This window comes from Artibeus jamaicensis, unplaced genomic scaffold, assembly GCF_021234435.1.
Source record: "Artibeus jamaicensis isolate MK-2021 breed Jamaican fruit bat unplaced genomic scaffold, CSHL_Jam_final scaffold_1019, whole genome shotgun sequence".
NCBI lineage: Eukaryota > Metazoa > Chordata > Mammalia > Chiroptera > Phyllostomidae > Artibeus > Artibeus jamaicensis.
The window spans coordinates 4,714,207-4,721,916 of NW_026522025.1; positions in this window are offsets into that span (position 1 = coordinate 4,714,207).

The following is a 7,710-nucleotide window of genomic DNA, read 5'->3' on the forward strand; positions in this document are numbered from 1 at the left end:
GGAGGGCCACCCAGCATGAAGACCCCAGCTGCAGCATGGGGTGGAGCAGAGGGGCCTGCGGCGGCCACATCGCCTGCCTAGACAAAAGCCCTCAAGGACACAAGTGGAACCCTCTTAGTTCCTCCAGTGCAGGGCAGGTAAGAGGGAGTGTTGCCAGACTGGCACGACAAGAATTCTCAGGGCCCGGAACCTAGAACCAAGTCCAAGCCAACACTGTCTGCCATCCTCCAGCAGGACCAGACTCCATGGTCTGGCCACGGTCTAGAGCAGGGGAATCTGACCTTTCAGTGCCTGGGCCCCACTGGAAGAAGAGCTGTCCTGGGCCGCACATTAAATACACAAACACTAATGAAAGCTGAGGAGCATAAAAAAGGTCCGTGCATAATTTTCATATCTGCCACCACAAATAAGCAAAAAAGTCCTCACACAATAACTCTAATTATGCAGCAGCCCTTTTGATAATCTTTTAAAATCATCGAGCAGGTCCCACATTTGTGATCCCTAATATAGAAAATGTACATATCTAAATAATAAAACTTAATAATAGAACTAAGTAATATTTTAACTAAATTTATGATTTTGTGTTGGGCTGCATTCATAGGCATCCTGGGCCTCCTGCGGCCGGCGGGCCGTGGGTTGGACACCCCCCCAGTCTCGATGAACTCGGGGCAATGGCTGGAGGCAGGGCGGGCAGGGAAGGCTAACGCTGAAACTGCGGTGGTGGTGGGGATGAGAGGGGAAGGGGCAGGCTGGAGAGGAGGTGGTGGCACAGAGAACCCCAGAGAATCGACAAGAATGGGAGGGTGCGGGGGAGGGAAGGACCCTGGAGGAGCCTCGGTGCCTCTCTGGGTGACCAGCGGGTGGCAATGCTGCTCCCTGAGATAGGAGCACAGGCGGAGAAGGAGGCTCATGGACCTAACGGTTCCATCTGAGGCTGTCAGGTGGCTGTGCCATGGGACAGCCTGGTGCTGTCATCCAGGCCAGCAGATGAGGGGTCTGGACCCAGGAGAGAGGCCTGGGGGGAAACCCAGGTTAAGAGTCACCCAACAACCACAGAATGAAACAAACCCCCAGGCGAGCAGAGACTGAGGGGTCTGGAGCCAGCAAGACCCTCCCCTGGTAGGGAGGGTCCAGGGGTGTCCTCTGCCCCTTCGGACTAAGCTAGGTCTCCAGGAAGTTGTCTCCACTGCATGGGTGGCTCTTCTCCACCACACTTGCCCATCCAGGGTGCCCGACTAGTCCAGTCTGCCCTGGACCACCCTGGCTTTAAAATGGCAAGTCCCATGTCCTGGGCACCATCCAGTCCTGGGCAAACCAGGACAACTGATCGCCTTTTGCTCATCTCAGTTCTAAGGGTTTCGTCGTTGTCTGTCCCCGCCTAGCCCACAGTAATGGGGCTTAGGAGTTGGGGGGAGGATGGCTAGAGGGTTTAGGGGCTGGTTGGGGATGTTGGAGAAAATGCTCAGGGAAGCATCTTGGCTCTTTTTCCTGCCAGGAACCAGTCCAGCCCAGATGCAATGGCTCAGTCAGGCTTGGCGGTGGTTTGGCTTTCCAGGGGCCTGGGCCACAGCTCCCCACCACCACCAAGGTGCTTCTCTCCAGGCAGGCCCTCGGCTTCCCCATGATCCCACAGATCTTTCCTCCTGGGCCCACAAGGTGGCGCTATGCCCAAAACCAGCCCAGGCCCCTGCCAGGTGGGCAGAGGGGTCTGAGGAGCTGTTAGCCAACCTTCTCTCCAAGGCCGGGGAGTTCAGGAGCCATCTGTGGAACCAGACACTCCACCCACCCACGGCACACACGAGCTTTCTCCTCACCAGGCGTATATAGACACTGACACACTTTCCTGCCCACACAGGCCCCAAAATACCTCAACACTGACAGCGCTACAAGAGCAAGCTCTGTGGAGCCAGGGCGGGTGCGAACCTGTGGGATCATCACTTCCAGTCCCCTCTGAAGAGAGAGAGTGTACACACACACACAGAGAACTGCCCTATACAGGAACACACGCCCGAAGCTGGCCCCTGCAGCCAGGCCCTCCCCCTGACCCTGCACAGAGGTCCTACTCCCTCTCAGCCTCCCTGTCCCCACCACCCCTGGTACACCTCCTCACAGCCCCCTGGTGGGGATCAGATGAGACCTGGAGGAGATGGTGTTTCAGAGACGAAAGCAGGTCGGGCACCCAGGAAGGGACATGGAGGTAACATCAGACACACACATGTATGTGTGTGGACACACCCAAACACATCTGCACCCTCAGCAGAACAAGCCCCTCACACCTGGGCCCCAGCAGTGTGTGTGAACGCCAGCACAGGGACATACAGCACGAACACACCTGCTGCTCAGAGCTGCAGGCCTGGTCTGGACTCATGACACCCACCCCAGCCGGCCCCTGCCCTGGGGTGTCTGCTGTGAGAGAGCTGATGGGGGCCAGTGCCCAGGCAGGGGTTCCCCAAACCTCCCGGCTGGCTCCCAGCCAACCTCGAGTTCAGCTCTGGCTGCAATGTGCCCTGGTTCCAGCTCCCTCCCCACTGACTGGGGCCTCAGGCAAGGCCCTCCCCGCTCTGACCCCTCCCCTGCTCCCTGCAGCTGGACCCTCCTCTCTTAGACCTAAAGGGGTTTTGGGTGGGGCGGTTCTGGTAAGAGACTTGAGCAGTGAGGGACACACTGGGCGGGAGGGTCCAACACACATAAATTGGAAAATGGGATCCACCTGTCCACCTCTGCCTGCAGGTGACTTGGGCACCTGACGAGCCTCTGGGGTGGGGCATTGTTTGTAAGGCGCCAGCACAGGGCCTGCTATGTCAGAGAGATAGAGGAAATCTGCTTCCTTCATGTCAGGGAGTCAACATTTTGTGGTGGAGATTGCATGAAGCAGGCAGCCTGTGCGAAAGAAAGAGTTTCCACACCCTGGCAGAGCGGGAGATGCCCAATGACAGGGCGCTGTGTCCCCGGGGAAGAAAGGGGTGGGCCGGTCTCAGAGCCCACCTGACTCCTCCCCCAGAGCAAGGGAGAAGAGGGCCCCTGGGAAAGGAGGGGCCCCGCCCCACTGGGGTGCTCCTGGTCCTGAACTGTCCAGCTGCTTGCTTACCTCTAGGCCTTTCTCACGCCGTTTCCTCCGCCCTGGAAGCCCTTCTTCTCTGGCCCCTCTGCTGTGCCTGGTGACGGCTCTGGGAAAGACTCGGCCTCACCACGCTCATCAGAGGTGGGCCATTTAACTACTGCGTGGCCGACAGGTGCAGCCTCCTGGAGCTACTTGTTTTCATCTTATCAACTCGCTCTGTGACCTTGAGTACATCGCTTCACCTCTCAGGCCTCAGTTTCCCCCTCTGTAAAGTGGGTAATGCCTTCTCAGGACAGGTATGAGGATCAAAGGGCAGAATGTTTGGGGAAAGTACTTTGCAAACTGTAAAAGGCTGGGCACCTGTCCAGGGGAGTTTTTATTGAAACAGCTTCTTGGCCTATCCTGGATATGAGCAAAAGGTGTGTTCACCCCACAGGCTGGGCTGCAGGTGTGGGGCAGTTTCTGTCTGGGCTCTATTTGTATTTGATTGCAAAGACAGGGAACTGCCCAGGTGATGTGAGCGGGAATCCGGGGGCGGGGGGCAGCCCTGACTTGCCCTCCATTGTGGTCAGGTGGAAACTCACCCCCCAGGAAGGAGACAGGGCAGTAAGCTTGTGCTGTAGGGACAGTGTCTCTTGGCATCGGGTGACGTGAGTGTGACTCTGGCTCTTCTGGCTGACCTTAGACCAGTCACCTTCTCTGGGGCTTTAGCTATAAACCCAATGCACAGGATTTATAATTTGGGGAGCCCCTTACACTCCAGAGGAGTCCTGGGGACACCAAATGGGGACCAAGAGCTGACGTGGCTATTCAGTGGGAAGTCTCTGGACAGCCAGGCCCTGTCCCCACCTGCTTTTCTGGCATTGTCACCTCCATTCTCTTGTCCCACTCTGTGCTTTCCCATGTGATGAACCGGGGTTCACTTCAGGATCCCAAACCTCTGATCTCCAGCCACACCCTGCCTAAAATGCCCTTCCTCTCCCTCCTCTCTCCCCTTTAATGACCTGTTCAATGTCTACTCATTTCCCAGGACCTACCGAGCATCACCCCCTCCAGGGGACCCTCCCTGCTGCCCTTCCAGGCAGTGTTGGGGCTCCTCTTCTGGCCACAGTGCTCGCCTGCTCTATGCTGTTGTTGGCTGATGGACAGGACCGCCCTGCCACTGACGCTGCAGCTGTCTCACCATCATCACCCATAGGTCGCTCGGTCGGGGCCAGGCACTCAAAGCCATGAATAAACACCCTGAAGGGTCCTCTTGGCACAAAGAGCAGGGGACCATCAGAGAGAATCTATGTGGTTTGGGGCGGGGTTTATAAAAAGAGCCACCAGACTCATGGACTTCCAGTCAAGATGGAGGCGTACGTACTGTGCCTCCTCACACAACGAAAAGAAGGACAACGACAAATTCAAAAACAAAAACCAACCAGAACTGCCGGAAAATCGAACTGTATGGAAGTCTGACAACCAAGGAGTTAAGGAAAAAACATTCATGAGACCGGTAGAGACAGGCAGCCAGGGTAGAGAGGACTCACAGTAAGCTGGCAGCTGGCGGACCAGGCGAGGCGGCGGTTGGTGGGCTGGGCGGTTCCACATTCGCGTGCAGATAATCTGGCAGGAACTACCGGAGGGCGAGACAGACCGAGCAACGCAGGGTTCCAGTCAGTCGGGGGAATAAAGCCTCGAAAACCTCTGACTGAAAACACCTGTGCGGGTTGAGGCGCAGGGAGAAACTCTCAGCCTCACAGGAGAGTTCGTTGGAGAGACCCACAGGGTCCTAGAACGTACACAAACCCACCCACACGGGAATCAGCACCAGAAAGGCCCAGTTTGCTTGTGGGAAGTGGGGGAAGTGGCTGAAAGCCCATTGAGAGCTGAACAAGCCGCACTGTTCCCTCTCGGACCCCTTCCCCACATAGAGCACCACGATGCACCACGATGCAGCCCCCGGCGAATACCTAAGGCTCCACCCCTTACACATAACAGGCCCACCCAGAAAAAGAAATATGGCCCAAATGACAGCACAGATCACAGCTCCAGAAAAAATACAACTAAGCAACGAAGAAAATGCTAACCTACCAGATGCAGAGTTCAAAACACTGTTAATCGGGATGCTCACAGAATTGGTTGAATATGGTCACAAAATAGAGGAAAAAGTGAAGGCTAGGAAAAGTGAAATAAAGGAAAATGTACAGGGAACCAACAGTGATGGGAAGGAAACCGGAACTCAGATCAGTGGTTTGAAGAAGGAAGGGAGGGAGGGGCCGTGCCTGAGCCTGTGTGTCCATGAAGAGGGGGCTCAGAGGAGACACTGGGAAATGTCCTTGACTCCAACCGCACCCAGGTACCGATACTGCCACACTCGTGAGGTTGAATGAATGGAATTGCATCAGATTCACCCGATCCCTCACGGGATTGCTCCCTGGTTTATCCACACTCCTGCCAGTCTTGAGTGTCAGGCTCTGGCAGGGTGGATGGTGGAAAACTGCTTTCAGGGGTCTGGCACTGTAGTGACAGGATTAGGACTGAGGGAGCAAAAGCAAAAACACCCGTCATGCCATTTCAGATGGTGATACGTCCTATGGTGAAAATAAAGCAAGCCGAAGGGGTAGGAAAGTGACAGGTGCGTGGTGTGACGATGTGTGCTCAGGGGGCCTGTGGTCAGAGAAGGGCGTAAAGGAGCCAGGTCAGGCAATGCTCTGGGGCAAGGACATTCCACACCGAGGGCCCAGGTGGTGGAGTAGCTGGGTGGGAACAGCCTCGGTCTACAGCAGAACAGCAGGGGAGCAGGGAGGCTCATAGGAGATGCAGTGGGGACGTGCTTTCTTGTCAGGCCCCTTCCAGCTCCAGGACTTGGGAACCCCTCACGGAAGCCCTGGCCAGGCCCGGCCTGCCAGTCAACCACTTCCTGAACGCCCAGGTGAAGGCCCCATGTGGGGTGCTCTCCCCATGTTCTCTCAGTCCTCACCATAACTTTATGAGGAGGGTCTTTCTGCCCCCATTCCACACATAAAGAAACTGAGGCTCAGAGGATTGATAACCTTCCCAAGGTCACTCAGAGTCGGGGGAAGAACTGGGAATGCACCCAGGTCTGCCGAACCTGCAGTCCAGAAGGTGTTTTCCCAGGGCGAGCGCATCCACTCACCTAGGACTTCATCAGTAGCACTGGCCCTGCAGGGACAGGTTGGAAGGAGGACGCCAAGCTCTCAGCTAGGGGTAGGCAGGTCACAAGGCCACACAGCCCATGGGGTTCCCACCTGGCTCCCAGCACAGCTCCCACTGGAGGAGCAGGGGAGCTGGGCAGGTGGGCAGGAAGGTGGTGCCGAGCCCACCAGGCCCCAACTCTCTCCCAGGGCCAAGGCGTGCTGGCTGATTGCTATGATTTCAGGCCTTTCAATACAGACACTGCGCTGTCACAGAGACTGTTATTTCCAGAGGCATGTGCCGGGTGATCGACGTGCCGGCTGCCCAGAGGGCAGGGAGTGGCAGGACCTGGGCTACTTTGTGAAGATAAAACCACCATCTCTCTCCCTCTCAGTCGATCCACTGCGCTCCCGACCAGACAGAGCTGCGATGTCTGAGAGCATCGGCCCAGGGTCCAAGGAGGACCCAGCTCTCGGCAGAGCGCCCCCACTTGGGGAAAACTGACTCCTTTCAGACAAGCCTCCACATTTCATAGTCTTGTAACCTTGGCCATGGCACTTGCCCTCCCCAAACCTTAGCTTCCTCATCTGTAAAATGGGGGCAATTTACGTCGGCCTCACAAGGTGGCTTATGTGAGTGAGATGACCCATCTGAAACACCTGCCACACAGTCGGTGCTGAGGAGGTGGGAGCTATGACAGTGACTGTGTTGGGGATGACATAATGCTTCTCATGTGTGGAAAACAGGGAAAATGAGGCCAGAGAAGGGAACAGGCTCTCCTCAGGCCACACGGCAAGTCAGTGGCAAAGCTGGGCAGAGAATTTGGGTCTCTAGGCCAGAGCTTTTGCTAGTCAGTGGTAACAACTGCATTTTGCTGCCTCCTCCCTGTGTCCTGGGCGCTGTCACCCATTATCTCACCTAATCCTCCCAATGGACTGGTGGGCAGGCCCACGGTGACACAGTTAGCAAGCACTGAGGTCCTGGTAGTCAGCTGCACCCTGGCGGCCTGGCTGCAGAGTCCGAGCTCTGGCCTCTCTGCACTGGCCCTTGAAGACCAGCTGCTGAGAGCGCGGATGGAGGCCCCCAACTTTCCCACGTGCGAGTGTCCACAAACACAATCGCACTCAGCTTTGGGAATTAGGCTTCACGCAGGCTGAGCTGCTGTCCCCCGCACCGTGATGAGCTGACAAGGATAAGGCCAGCTTGGGCTTACCTGTCTCAGGTCCCACCAGCTGTACCCCAAGGCCCACCCATGAGTTCTGAAGAGCAGAACCTGGGGGCACCCGCAGAGAGTATCTGGTGTGTGTCCAGTTCTCTCCGGACAGGGAAACAGAGGCCCAGGTGGTTTGGGAGGTGTTCACCGTGCAGGCTGCCACCGGTAGCTTGGCTCAGTGGCTGGAGGCACCTGAGAGTGACAAGGTGGGTGGGAGAGAGAGGAAGGGGCTGTGCTCCAAGTACCCAGATCGCAGGCACGACTCTCCCTGTGGTCACATCCATGACCCCGGCAG